This window comes from Diabrotica virgifera, chromosome 8 (genome assembly GCF_917563875.1).
Source record: "Diabrotica virgifera virgifera chromosome 8, PGI_DIABVI_V3a".
Lineage (NCBI taxonomy): Eukaryota > Metazoa > Arthropoda > Insecta > Coleoptera > Chrysomelidae > Diabrotica > Diabrotica virgifera.
Genome location: NC_065450.1, coordinates 198218721 through 198234484, shown reverse-complemented (window position 1 = coordinate 198234484; position 15764 = coordinate 198218721). Strand labels below are relative to the sequence as shown.

General features: G+C 34.3%; 1 protein-coding gene across 2 annotated transcripts in view; it reads left to right on the top strand.

The window, feature by feature from the left end:
• Window position 1: 1 nt before the first annotated feature.
• The window catches only part of LOC126889282 (cytochrome c oxidase assembly factor 6 homolog), a 33988-nt gene continuing 18225 nt past the window's right edge, over window positions 2-15764 (top strand). For both annotated transcript variants that reach the window (XM_050657401.1, XM_050657403.1), the window contains exon 1: window positions 2-225. The gene's annotated coding sequence lies outside the window, so the exon portion shown is untranslated. The remainder of the gene's footprint in view (window positions 226-15764) is intronic.

Genomic DNA, 15764 nt, shown 5'->3' with positions numbered 1-15764 from the left:
CCTAAGGAATAAATAAACGGCGTGTAGAAAAATATCTTCGATTAGGACATATTGACGTAAAAAATTGAGATGAAGGGAAGACAGTACAAGAACTTTCAGTAGGGATTTTTAGGTTATTTGCTTCCTGCTTCAGCGCGATGTTGAATGTCACTCTGCGGACATTTTGCTGAAAACGAAGAGAAATTGTTAAATTGAAACCTTTTCCAGGAATTAACTGAACAGTAGGTACGTATAATCTTTCTAGAAATAGTTAATTTTACTTACACAACTTGAATTGCAAAACTAGTGATGAATCAAAACAAAATCTAACCTCACTTTATATTTTTGGTAAAGTTGTGAAGATAGTTGCATAACTAATTGTTCCTGTTTCTTTTTTGCTGAGTAAATTTAAAAGGTTCCATTAAATTTTCCACGTTTTCCACTCAGGGCTGCTTTATCCATTAGGCAATAGAGGCAGTTGCGTAGGGCGGCGAATTATGAGAGAGCTACAAAAATACTGTACAAAAAATATTTGTATATAAAAATTAAAATCGAATATCATTTAAGTACATAGTACCATCAATGGAATATAATGTGGCCATTCATTTCTAGAAAACAAATTGCATTTTCTTAACACTATTCATTCAAAAAGGATAGAAGTCGTACATTTAGGGATTATTGCGCCGTTGGCAGCACCGCAAAGGTGGCGGGCGCACTGTACTATAATTTTTTTAAACTGAATCCTTTTGGGTTATTCGTGGTTGAAAATTTGCCATTTTCATTGAAAAATGTCGCCCTTTCGGACGGTTTTTTGCGAATACCTTAAAAATTATGCTTCTAACGAAAAAAACTATATAAAACATTTTTGTAGCTTATGAAAAATCAAAGAGATTCGTTCCTTCATAAGTCTTCTAGTGATACCATAAAAAGAGATATGGTACCTAGGTGAAAAGAAATTTTTTTTGTGCATGCTCAAATGGGTGTGTTCAACTTAATAACAGAGAAATGGCCGATTTTAAGGGTATAATGCTATCAATATCTTTTGTAAGTATGTACTGCCTGAAAGACCTTTCAAACGACCGCACTGTTAAATTTCGATTACATTCAAACTAAGCAAGATGATGCAACAAAAAAGGAAGAATAATGTATTTTAAGATACACAGATACACAGATTTAAATGCATCGTTTTGCTTCTACAATACCTTTTACTATAGTTTATTTCTATGTTCAACAAGTTGGACGAGTTTAAAATGTATGGTTTTTGAAAAAAATAAGATCAAATATAGAAAGCATTTTTAAATTTTTTTTTAATCTTCCTTTAAATGAAAGAAAAATAAAATTGTTATCTAAATGAAAACCTACATTTTTGTAAGGTATTTTTTTACGTATCTCTTTATCACTTTCGAATTACATGGAGAAAAAGGAAGATTTTTAAGAAAATTTAAAAATGCGCTCTATAATTTGATCATATTCTTTTAAAAAACCATTTATTTTAAACCCGTCCAACTTTTTGAATATAGAAATAACACTATAGTAGAAGGTATTCTAGAAGAAAAACGATGCATTTAAATTCTGGTGGATGAGGGGTTAAATATACTTCTCATTTTTGCTTAAAATACATTAGTCATAAGTTTTTTGCACCATACTTCGCTTAGTTTGAATTTAACCGACATTATTTAACAGTTCTCGTTTTAAAGGTCTTTTCAAGCACTACAAAAGGTATTCGTAGCATTATACCCCTAAAATCGACAATTTCTCTGTTATTTTAAGTTGAATAAACCGGTTTGAGCATGCACCAAAAAAAATCTTTTTTCACCTACTATCTCTTTTTTTTATTAAAACTAGAAGATTTATGAAAAAATGAATCTCTCTGATTTTTCATAAATTACAAAAATGTTTTATATAGTTTTTTTCGTTAGATGCCCAATTTTTATGGTATTCCCAAAAAACAGTCTCCGAAAAGTGTAATTTTTCAATAAAAATGGCAAATTTTTAACCACGAATAACTCAAAAAGTATTGAGTTTTCAAAAAAATTTATAAAACAGTTATTGCTTAGCATTAGGTTCTCTGGCCACTTCCGGTGTTAGTTTGACAAAAAAAATTCCACCCCCGAGAACGGGTGGAAACCATCCCTAAGTTAAAATCTAAAGGCGCATTTAAATCAAAGCGAACACGAACGAACGAACGAATTCGTTCGTTAACTTTATTGTATTTGTACAGCGAATCGAGCACGACCGAACGAATTCGTTCGCATTCGCACATGTTCCAACCGATGTCGGTAAGTTAGCGAATCATCAAAGGATATCGTTGTTCAATGTGGACAGTGGATAGACAGTAGCGAACGAATTCGTTTAAAGTACTGATTTAATTTATTTACAAACATTAGTTTGAGAGGGTTGTTTATTGTGTAGACGTGAAAACATAATTTTGCAATATGGAATGGACCAATGAATAGATACTTCAATTAATTGAGTTATATAGAAATGAAGAATGCATATGAAACCCGAAATCGAAGCTATATAAAATAATAAACAGAAAAACTGATGCTTGATATAATATTTCTATAAGAATGGGTTGTGATGTCTCTGAACTAAAAAAATGAATTAGCTTCTGGCATTATTTAGACGAGAAAGACAAAAAAGAGGGTTCAACGTAGTTTGCTTTTAAAAGCCTAATGTTTTTATTGGATAAATTTCAACCCAGAGAGACTAATGAGGTAAGCAAATGAAATTAATTGCTAAAATTAATTAAAAGCAAATTTATTTTGATACACCAATTTTACAATTTATTATTTGAACATAATATAGTCATAATACCAAGAGCAAGCAACTTTTTCGAGGAAGGATTTTTAGGAAAGCTGGTTCTTTAATATATTATTCTCTATGCTCCCTCAAACAGCGTATAATACCAACTACCTGTCTCCTGATACAGATTGCGTGCATTAGTTCGAAGCACATTATACAGGTACTACCTACCTACCTAGATATGTTGAATTCAAAATTATTTTAAGAAGGTAATTTTTTTTGTCATTACTTTTGTCATTATTAGAAATATGATTACAAATCTTTTGTCAGTAATTTATATGCTAAAAAGTGTTACATTTGACCTGTGCTCTTGTGCGGAATGGAAGCATGGACGTTAAAGGCCAATTCCATTAACAAATTTGAAGTGTTTAAAATGTGGTGCCTATGTCGAATGCTTAGAATATCATGGACGGACAGAGTCAGAAACGATTAAGTACTAAGAAGAGCGGGTTTACAGGATAGGGAACTTTTTAATTATGTTAAAAGTAAGAAGACTGCATACTTGGGGCATATATTACGAGGGGAACGATACACTTTTCAGCAACTGATATACAAAGATAGAGGGTAAGAGGGGTCTGGGAAAAAGATGTCATGGCTGCGTAATCCCCAGTGGACAAGAATCCACGGCTATGAAATGCTTTGCAATGCTAAAAATATAATATTTTAATAAATTACAGTAATATTTTATAAACAAGACAATTTACAGTGGAAGCCTACGCAGAAATGCACGGCATCTTAAGAAGAAGAAGAAGAAATATGAATTTATAATGGCTAGACATTTTTGGACGTTTTATTTATTTCCAACTTTAGTTGATAATGCCAGATTTAAATAAAATATTAATAAATAAAACTTATCATCAAAATTTTCAACAAAATAATAAAAAATACCTGAATAAATTATTTTTGAGTCTGGAAATAATTTTTATTTTATTTTAATTATTAAAATCAAATTGTTTAAATTAAATACATAGATAATTATTATAGCATAGAAACAGAACAAGATGAAATTATTGAAGTCGTATCAAAATTTTTACTTATATTTATGAATATGACATATTTTTTTCCTTACAGAACACACATTGCATTTTATAAGCTATTACCCAACAAGATTAAAATTTACCCAGCAAGAAACAGGACAATAAACTTAAAACACAATGTGACTGGCCCATCTATACATCTGCGGGCAATATGCACTTCGGATCATCAACGAATGCGAACGTTCGCTTCAATGTAAATGGCCCTACTTTGTAGCGAACGAATGATCAAGCGAACACCTACGAATTCGTTCCTTCGTTCGTTCGTTCGTGTTCGCTTTGATTTAAATGCGCCTTTAGACAAGGAAAGAGAGAGGACGAGTAATCCTATGACCCAAAAGTGAAGCCAAACCGTCACCAGAGATTTTGATCATCGACGTATCTTTGGGGTATTGTTATGCATTGAGTATTTAAAATGAAAACATGAAATGTATTTAAAATGAAAACATGAAATGTATTTAAAATGAAGAATTTGTGTACGGTAAATGTTTTATTAAGTTGCTCATATTACGTACATATGTTTCAATACATACATATGTTTTTATTACGAATTTTAGATGAGAATTTACTTTATTTTTTATGAAATTTTAACCTTCAACGAACACTCACCACTGGCAACCCATTGTTATATTTGACGTGACCGCCATGTTTTTGGTGACAAACAAACCAAAAACTGGCTTCACTTTTGGAACATGTGTATTAAATGAGTGTTACCCGTCCTCTCTCTTTCCTTGTCTAAGGTTAAAATCATCATAGGATATAGCGTAGACTTTGTTTCTTGAGCTATTCGGAGAATTCGGAGCCAAATACCCTCACTGACTGCACTAATAGATACCTACATCATTCATACATGAATGCATTCACTTAAAGGTTCATTTGGATACCACAATAAAATCACTAATCGCCCATAATTAACATATCTAAATATTTAAAGAAGAGTGGATTGAAAGATATTTTGCCTAATTTTGATATTGCTTTGCGCATTTATTTGTGCCTCCCAGTTGCCAACCAACGTGTCCGCTGAAAGGTCATTATCGAAAATGTCAAGAATTTAAAATAGTCATGAAAATAATTTCTGATCAAGTATGACGCAAGAACGCCTTAACAATTTGTCGATTTTGTCCATAGAAAGTGACGTAACAAAGGCGATACATTATGACGACATTATAGATGATTTTTCCAAAGAAAAATCAAGAAAGAAATCTGGTGTGATCGAACTGGAATGGCAATTTTTATGTATTCTTATTTAAATAAAAAAATCTGTTTGCAATTTTTTTTTTCGCAAAAATGGTACATGCTTGAAGGGCGGCTACTAGAGAATTGCCTAGGGCGTTAATTGACCTAAACGCGGCCCTGTTTCCACTATGTGTATTTACAAGTTCTTATGAAAAGTTATAAAAGCAGGTGTTAAAGTTTATAGCCTATAAAGTTTTTTTAAATTTACTAAGCAACAAAATTCCCACTTTAAATAATTTTTTTTATATCGGGACAGTATTGATGTTTGACGTTATACAGTGTGGCAAAGCCAAATGGAATAAATTCATTATTTCGTGAATATGCGATTTTGGAAATAAATCCCGAAGGTTGGCGACCATCAAATGATATGGTGTCTCTCTTTTGTGCCGTATGTAGGTATTACATTTTGCAGCTTCTGTAATTTCGAACCATTCTAAGTTTCTCAGCCATGATTTTTTTCTTTCTGCCCAAACCACTTCTACATTTAATTTTGCCTTCTACTACAATCTGTAAAAAGGTAGTTAGTAAAAATATGAGAAATGTCTGTGTATAAAACACAAAAGTCGGTTTTCGAGATGGAAGTCAAAGGACTGGCAGCGCGAGCGCGAGTAAGTATTCACATTCAACTACTCTCTCTCACTTGCCGCCGGCAAAGCGGCAAGTGAGTAAGGGAGCAAGACGATGCTGTCGTCACATTCCATTCTTGACAGTCGTTCGGCAAATGAGTTGTGAGGACATTGGCAAGGAATTGATGTGAACACCTCACTCGCGTCGATATCGTATTTCGGGCAATATTTCCGGCAGCGGCAGCAGCAGTGGCAATGGCTGAGTATAAATCCGGCATATGTATTCGGGCGAACGGAAAAGGGCCAAAATCAAGTTTGCAACGCCTTAAAATTGGATCCCGTCAATTACGGGAGATAACCCTAACAGAAAACATGAGACTAACCAGGGAAACCAACCCATTAGGTATAACTTTCAGTAGAAAGATTATGAATTTGAGCGACGTCGCAGAGAATCTCCGATTGAAACAGCACAACATAAAGAAAAAATTGGTTAAAGATATGTTAAACAATATTTTCTGCTCTTTAAGTTTCTGCTGAAATTTAATGTGAACGTCCCAGCTTGCGTGCAGGAGGAGTTAGGAATTAAGTAGAAGATCTTCTGTATTTCGCGGAAGATTGACGGACGGGGAAGTCATTAATATCGATTATAATATGGATTATAATATGGAATACAGATAGAGGTTTTAATAACTCTGGAAGAAGATAGACCTATCGCACTTCTGTTAAATTTGCTCAACTGTATATATAAGACAGGAATTATAGCTAAATACTGGCTCAAATCAACTTTTGTTGCAATACCAAAAAAGGCCAACAGTATTACAAAGAATACAGAACAATTAGTTTAATGAGCCATGTGTTAAAGTTGTATTGGGGGGCCAGGATGAATCATCGTAAATTTGTATTGGGGCCAGGCCGCATGTGTTAGGGTTGGGAATCAGTGCTCTGAAGAAATAAAAATCAAGCGTGGACTTCGACAAGGCTGTATATTGTCACCACTGTTGCTTAATCTTTACACTGAAACGCCTGCATAATCATTAATGGCGTGCTTATGAACAATATCAGATACGCAGATGACACCTTGTTAGTGACAGGATCAATTGAACATCTTCAAGCATTATTGAACCGAGTGGTAGTAGATCTTTAACCGTAGATAATAATAACTATAACGTAACAATTGGTAATGACTCAGTTGAACGCGTAAGTTATCTTGTATATCTGGTTACTCATATTAATGAAAGCTGGAACCCTAGTACAGAAATAAAAAGTAGAATTGCCAAAGCAAAAACAAGTTTTTATAAAATTTAAGAAAATCCTTTGCAGTCATGATCTCAATTTGGAACTTCCCATAAGAATGGTTCGATGTTATATATTCCCAGTATTACTTTAGGGTGTTGAAGCATGGACCCTGACAGAATCGCTTTTGAAGAACCGGAAAGCATTGGAGATGTGGGTCTACCGCCGTATTCTGAAGATCAGTTGGGTAGAAAGAGTCACAAACGAAAGGGTTTTGCAACATTTGAATAAAAGTTGCGAAGTAGTGAACACGGTTAAAAGGCGCAAATTGGAATACTTTGGTCATATAATGCGTCACCCAGAAAAATATGACATACTTCACCTTGTCATGCAAGGTAAAATATTGGGAAAAAGAAGTATGTGTCGCCGTACAACTTCTTGGCTTAAAAACCTACGCCAATGGTTTGGGAAAACTATTTAGTAATGAACTATTTCGTGCGGATGTAAATAAGACAATGATTGTTAATATGCTGGGCAACATGAGAGCCAACGATCGACAAGCGATCTCGGCACCTGAAGAAGAAGAAGTGTTAAGGTTGTTCCTAAAAAACGTTCATTCAAGAATATATACCAAATGTGAAGAAAACATCAGCAAATCTCAGTTTTTTCAAGAGTGGTTTCGGTACACGCGAGGCGCTGTTTAGTATTCAGGTTCTTATACAGAGATGTCGGGATGTGTATGTTGATGTATATGCCTGCTTTGTTGACTATGAGAAGGCATTCGACACTGTTCAACACGATAAGTTAATGAGTATATACTAAAAGATAGGCCTGGATGGACGAGACATTCGGATTCGGATAATAGCCAATTTGTACTGAAATCATACACCTGGCATCATAATTAACAACCAGACATCTGAAGAAATTTCAATTATGAGAGGAGTTAGACAAGCTTACGTGCTCTCTTCGCTTCTGTTTAATTTGTATGCAGAAAAGATCTTCATAGAAGCAGTAGAAGACAGAACAGAAGGTATAATTGCCAATGGAATAGTCATCAACAATCTGAGATACGCTGATGACACAGTTCTGCTAACAACGGACAGGGATGATTTTCAGGCACTCCTATATTCAGTGAGGAACCATAGGCAACAAATGGGTCTGAAAATAAATATAAAGAAAAGCCAATGGATGGTCATCAGCAAAAACAAAAATATAGCTAATAATTTGGCAGATATTAGAATAATAAAAATGAAAATGAAAGTGAATGAAAACTGGGACTTATCACAGGAAATCAAATGCAGAATAGAGCAAGCGAGAACTTCATATAGGAAAATGCAACAGTTAGGTACTAACCAACAGAGAGCTAAAAATTACGCTAATAATACGTTTATTACGCTGCTATGTGTTCAGCATTTTGTTCTATGGAATGGACCCTCACGGAAACAATGTGCAAAAGGATTGAGGCTTTTGAAATGTGGACTTACCGCAGAATATTGAGGATATCGTGGATTAACAGAGTAGCAAATCAAGCGGTAATGCAACGGATAAACAAAGAAAGAGAAGTACTCAATATCATAAAACGAAAAAAACTAAAGTAGAGGAAAGGCGCCAATTATGGAATACCATTTTGTTTTGGGGACATAAAAAAATAACTATATAGAAATGAAAACAGTTTAATGTTATGACACATCAGTCAAACATTTACATATCGTAATTAAAAGAATTCTATGAAATATCTTAATTAACAAAAAAAAATAAGCAAAAAAACAAAATCACATTTTAGTATCCAAATATGGAACATATATGGAATACAAGCATAAATCAACATATATCAATAACAAAAACAAACATAACATATATGAGATCAAATAAATTTAAATAAAAACGTTGTGAAAAATAAAAGAATACTTAATTCACTTGCAAAAATCACAGATCCATGTATCAAACTCTGGACCAGCACAATCATAATGAGTCCACTTACACTGAATCCGCTATTCCATAATTAGGCACCAACGACTGTCCATATTTGGATTTGTACATTAGTTCAAACTAGTATCAACATGTTTTCAAGTCGTAATGTTTTAATTACAGAAGGTCATAAAATATCAAAATAAAGGTACTATTGATATACGCAATAGCATAACAAGTCTGTATTCATGCATAATAACCAATAATACTCGTTGAATATGTTTACCTTTGAAATTTTCTGCGAGACGATTAAACAAAACTCGCCTGCCAGTCACGTATCGTTCGCGCATCTGACCCAGAGGTGTGAATACGATAATAAAGAGAGCGACTGAAATAGAGGATGGTCTTGTAGTGTGCTTCCAACTTATATTTTCGGAGAAATCAAGGAATTTCATATTAGGGCACTATTCCATATTTGGTTACTTTCCTCTACTTTGCTCACGTGATGAGAAATCCGAAATATGAAATGCTGCTTATAATTATCCAAGGAAAGATAGAGGGAAAGCGAGGCCCCGAACGCAGAAAAACGCAGTGGTATAGAGTGAGACACCATGACACTATTTAGGTCAGCTGTGGACAAAGTACAGATCATGCGACTGATCGCCAATGTTCTGGGTGGACAAGGCACTTAAAGAATAAGAAGAATAATGAAAGAAAAAATAGAAGGGAAACGTGGTCCTAGCAGGCGACAAATGACCTGGCTGCGTAACATCAAGGATTGGACAGGACTAGACCTTCAAACCTTAATAAGAAAAGCACAGGATATAGGTGGTTCTTGAGTCCAAGAGAGCTCTGGATCATGTTGCTATAACCAAGAGGGTTAGATTGGTAAGGGTACCTGGACACACAGGTGTGGAAGGTAACGAACGGGCTGACGCCCTTTCAAGACGGGGCTCATCCTCTCTGCCTGTGGGACCTGAACCTGTGATTGGGGTACCCTTCAGTACTGGTTGGGGTAGTCTGAGGGAGCTTCCTCTGCGGAGGTTCCAGGACTCCCGGGCCAGTTGTGGAGGTTTGAGACAGGCCAGGCTCCACATAGTGGTGCCATCCAAGAGTCTTACAGCCCAACTGCTTCTTCTAGATCGTAGAAAATGCTCCCTGGTGGTCAGTATGCTCACCGGCCACTGTAGACTCCGACGGCACCTTCATCTACTTGGACTGACGGATGGCTCACAGTGCCGTCTATGTAATGAGGAGGAGGAGGAGGAAACCTCTTCACATGTCCTCTGGGAGTGCTCGGCATTGGCCTATCGGAGGTGGCAGATCCTGGGATTGCCATCTATGCAGCTGAGCCAGGTGAGGGAGTTATCTTTTAAGAGACTTGTGGCTTTCTGTGAGGCCATAAAGTTTCTGGGGGACTAGTATGGGAGCCCGGTGCAGCCTAGGCCCCACAAACGTCGGAGACCAGGTTCTTATGGACCTGGTCCGTTAGGTAGGGGTGATACAATGGGCCCGCCGTAGGAGGTCTAAGTGTCTGAAGGGCTCACAAGTGTGCCCTGCCCCGATGTACCATAACAGGATATAGATGAATTTTCTGAAGTGATCACCAACCTCCATTAGAAACGAACACCCAAAGAAAAAGAACAAGAAATTTAATGGCTTTGTTTTTTTAAAAACTTTCCAGAAATTACTGGGTCACCTCGAAAACATCAACAAATCTTCACATCACTATTTATTAAATATGTAAATATAGCCCAGTAAATAATTTATAACATATTTTGCCATCGCCTAAAAATAAAAAAATCTCCACGCAATGACACGCGGCAAATAGCAACACATTTTTTTGCATCTAGCGAAAATATGAAAAATATTTAAGTGAGATCATAGTAGGAAAGAAATGAATGGGGTATTTATTTTGCTAAGCGATATAGATAGATAAATACGATTAAATGTGGAGTAAATTTCCTTAAAGTAGACGTGTGCCAAAAGTGAGTTTATTTTTAGATGAAAGTTTTGATATAATGGAGTCTATATTGGCTTAAATTTGAGTTGCATTAAAAATTAATTGATATTTAATGAGGATGGTGTAATAATTTAAAAAATGCAGTCTTGATTTTGTAGACCTTGAAACACATTTGACAGTGCTTGTAGGTGAACTGTCTGAATATGTCATCATCATACTGGATTTACCCTATTATTATTCCTCATACTACTAGATATCAGTTTACTGATACTTAACTTACTGATACTCAAAACTACTAGATATCAGTTTACTGATACGTAAACTGATATCAGTTTACTGATACGTAAACTGATATCTAGTAGTTTGTATATGTGAAGACTCTATGTACTGGGCCTGAAGATGAGGCATAAATATTGTAAGCCTCGAAACCGGTTGCCCCATGATTGTATAACAACTATTAAAAACATACAAACTCTAAGATTACGAGTATTGACTCATTTCCTATATCCAAAAGTAAAAATTGACGTGTTTTTTTTTTTAATTTTGAAGAAGCTCTTGGTTTCTGAGTTTCTGGGGGGGGGGGGGGGTCAAATTTTCGTTGGAACAGACTGTATATATTAGTTTGGTCCTTTTGTAGTTTTGTGTATGGTCCATTGGTGATAGTTCTTGAATTTTCAACTGATATTTTGTTCATAATTACAGTTGTGTGTTACAAATACGTTACCATGTCAAGAGCCACTCTTAGGATAAAAAAACAGAAAGTACATCACAGTAGCGGCTCGTGATTTTTACAATAGGGGAGGCTATAACCAACCTATAACTATAAAATATCTAGATAACTTTGTACTAGCAAAAATTTTTTTTTTGTAAGCATTTATTAACAATCAGAATTACATATTCTATGAGTTAATTTGATAACAAGTACAATAACTTATATCAACTATAGTATTGTAAACTAAAATGGCGTTATGAGGTACATCACCCAGCGGTTTCATCTCAGTTTCAGTGAAGATCTATGGGCCATAATCTTCGCAATCTTCTGTTGTTTAGCCAATAATTTCTTTCACTCTCAACTCAATTTGTTTCTTCTTCTTTAAAATGTGTTGTTTCCAGTTTAATTTAGAATCAAGATGAAGCCCCAGGTATTTGACGATATTCTGTTGTGGTATGTCGACTTGATTAAGGCTAATATTTGGGCATTGGTCTTTCCTTAGTGTGAAAGTTATATGTGTTGACTTAGTTTCATTAGCTTTTATCTTCCATTTCTTTAACCACTGTCCAATTTGGTCTAGGTGTTCTTGAAGTTTTAATACTGCAGCTGTTGGATCCTCTTCAGTTGCAAATATTGCTGTGTCATCAGCGAAAGTTCCAATGGTGGTTTGTGGAGAGGTTGGTAAATCGGATGTGTACAGTACATAAAGAAGTGGACCCAATATACTACCTTGTGGGACTCCTGATTGAATTTTGTTACGGTTTGATAGTTCATCCTCCACTTTAGTTTCAAATTCTCTGTGATTTAGATATGATTTTAATAAGTCAAAGTATTTGTTGGGTAGAGATTAAAGTTGTTTACATTTCATAATATCATCATAATTCATAATTTCATATCATATCATTTTAAAAATAGTTAGTCTAATTGTAATAGTGTAATACCAATGTTTGTGTTGTTTCTTTGTTAACAATTTCATCTTTGTTAGTAAATATGCATGTAATTTTATTCTTATTTTGCTCATACTTTTGCTTTAATAACATTGTAGTGCACATCTGATGAAGCGGGCAACTAGTTGACGAAATATTAAGTGACAAAAAAATAGAATTGTTTTAATACAATTAAATACAATACAAATAAATATAATTTTAATAAATTTAATAATAAATTTATATATACACATATACAATGTGTCGCATTTAAGATGGAAACAGCCATATATTTCGGCTATCAAAATAAATACAGAATTTGAAGTTTTGCACTGTAACTAGTACAGGTTGAAAGTACACAGTTTTTAAGATACTCAACTGAAATTTAAATTTTAAACGCGACCTACTGCGAATCCAGAAACAAGGTAAATTTCCGATATTTTGCTTCGCGTTAGAGATATCGAAACAAGTTATTTGAACAAGTTGTTGCAAATATTATTCTAACCCCACATACAAAATTTAATCACAAAATTCGCACTTTAGTTTTTTCATTATTTGTAGTCAGGATCCTAAAATTGGTTGTCCAAGAGCGGAGGCTGCCGTCCAGCCTCCCTTGCTAAATCTCGGGGCAGCGTGTGCTTTAAACGATAATGCAGCGTTAAGGAGACCGGGTCTCTTTAAACGCTGCTGCGCTGCGCGGAGCATTAGCAAGTGAGGCTGCCCGGCCGGCAGCCTCCGCTCTCTCGACAACCAATTTTAGGATCCTGACTACAAATAATGAAAAAACTAAAAGTTCGAATTTGGGATGAAATTTGGTATGTGGGGTTAGAATAATATTTGGAACAACTTGTTCAAATAACTTTTTCCGATATCTCTAACGCGAAGCAAAATAGCAAAGTAAAGAAAATAGTGTAGCATGTGTAAAAATTTTATGAAATAGAAAGCCTCTGAATAGCCGTCATGAGTACATCATTACTTATTTTTGTATCTTATTCTCAATCAAAATCATATGATCCGTTTGCTTTTCTGCGTCAGACTACATTCTTTAACATATCACCCCATTTGGAGCACCGTCTTCAAAGAAATTTATAACGTTTTAATAAAAATTAAATCGCAAAAATAATAAATACATCGACTTGTATATTAGATACCATTTTTTAAATAGACAGCGAATTAATATTTCAGAGGAAACGTATTTTTAGAAAAAAAAAATTAATATATCGACCGGCAGATATAAGTGTTCAACACGTTGTCGACGGTGACAACCTCTTCCAGATAAAAATACTATTAGATTTGTCACAGATCTCCAATATAAATAGATGCAATAAGGTTGTTTGAACAATGTATCAAAGTGAGCGGCGTTAAACACATATTCTGGCAGTTTTGAGGAATTGAGGAAACTATTAATCTGATATTATTTTTGCCGCCAGGATAGGATTATGGATTCCAAATTTTAATAAATAGATACCTCCTCAACGGAGGACAACTATATTTACGAGGATGTAATCAAAATTAGTATGATAGGGGAGCAAAGTATGCTAAATGTGCAGTCACTCGAGCGTTATGGGGACCTATTGGGTTGTTAAGAGTAGGTCCTAAAACCAAAAAAAGTTAAGTAAAGTTTTCCAGTTTAGTGGGAACAAATTTTGTTCTTTGTCACTGTGTCCAAAAAAATCTTGTATTTTCTTTCTATTGACTTCCTCTTTCAGTTTGGGTAACCACATCCTACTGCATTCTACCGAGGAATTTGCGACACAATTGGTTTCATTTAGCATAATTAGAGCCGCTTCTTTGATTTTTCTCTTTTTACTATCTGATTCTTTCAGGACTATACTTGAATCTCTCCACTGAACTCTATGTTCATTATCCCATGCGTGTTGACATATTTGAGATCTATCAAATTCTCTATTTTTAATATAAGACTGATGTTCACTTATTCTAACGTTTAATGGTCTTGATGTTTCACCTAAATAAAATTGTTCGCATTCACAAGGTATTTTATAAATGTAATTCTTTGTTTTTTCTTGTTCATTGTTAGGTTTAGTTTTAGATAGAATAGATCTCAATGTGTTTATTGTTTTGAATGTTGTTGAAATGTTGAATTTATTTCCTATTGTTTTAAGTTTCTCGGATAGTCCTTTTATATGGTATTGATATTTTCGTCGTATTATTTCTTGTGAATGTTGTAGGATCCCGTTCTAAGTTGTTTTGTTCCATTCGATCCAATCTTGACAATTCCTTATTTATAAACGATAAAGGATAATCATTTTTTAATAAAACAGATTCTAACAATTGTTTTTCTTCTAAAAATGAATTTTCGTTAGAACAAGTAATTTTGGCTCTATCATATAAGGATTTAATGATTCCCTTTTTAACGTTGATGTTGTGATTTGATTTTTAATTGAGATATCTGCTGGTGTGTGTTGGTTTTCTATACACTTGAGTCTCATATCCAGTATACTTCTTTGAGACTAAAACATCGAGGAAAGGCAAAGTGTTATTGTATTCCTTTTCCATTGTCTTTTCTTGACAATTTTATTGTCTCTTCTTGATCGTTTATAATATTCAGATATGTATCCAACAATTCTAATCTATGAGGCCATATTGAAAACACATCATCTACATATTGTCCTTTTCATGAGCATTTTTCAGTGCGTAACAAATGATAGGAAAAAGGGTACTTTCGTGATAATACACATTTATGACATTTATTCTAACATGACATTTTAGTTAAATCTGACAGTTGTCACATTTTATTTTCAATTTGGAATAAAAACAAATCAAATGTGTTTCTTGCATTTATAAAATGGTATTTTCTTTGATATGTATAGTCTTATAAATTATACAGATTATATTTGTAATATTATTATCTAATTAAAAAAAATATTTTTTTTATTATGGCGCCATCTATCGACAACTAGAATAACTAGAATAAATGTTATAAATGTCACCGACGAAATGTAATCGCCGACGTGCCTTTTTTCTGTCACATACAATTTAATGCGTTAGAAAGAAATCGAAAAACTGTGACGCACTGAAAGATGATCATGAGAAAAAGAATATCTCCACCATACTACATATGCAAATTCCTCGGTAGAATGCAGTAGGATGTGGTTATCCATACTGAAAGAGGAAGTCAATAGAAAGAAAACACCACGATTAGTAAGTCAGTAACATATCGAGTTAGTACATATTTTATATTTTAGTATTACTTATTGTATATCAGAATTTGGTATTAGTTTTTGAAAGTAAATTAAATGTAAGACCAAACACTTACGATGTCGGGAGAGTATCACGAGGTTTTTTCCTGGTTTTCCCTCGTGATTTACTATGGAATCCCTAACGCGAGAATTTTACTGTCATCGTTGCATTTGGTTGTCTTTTTAAAGACAGATCACATGC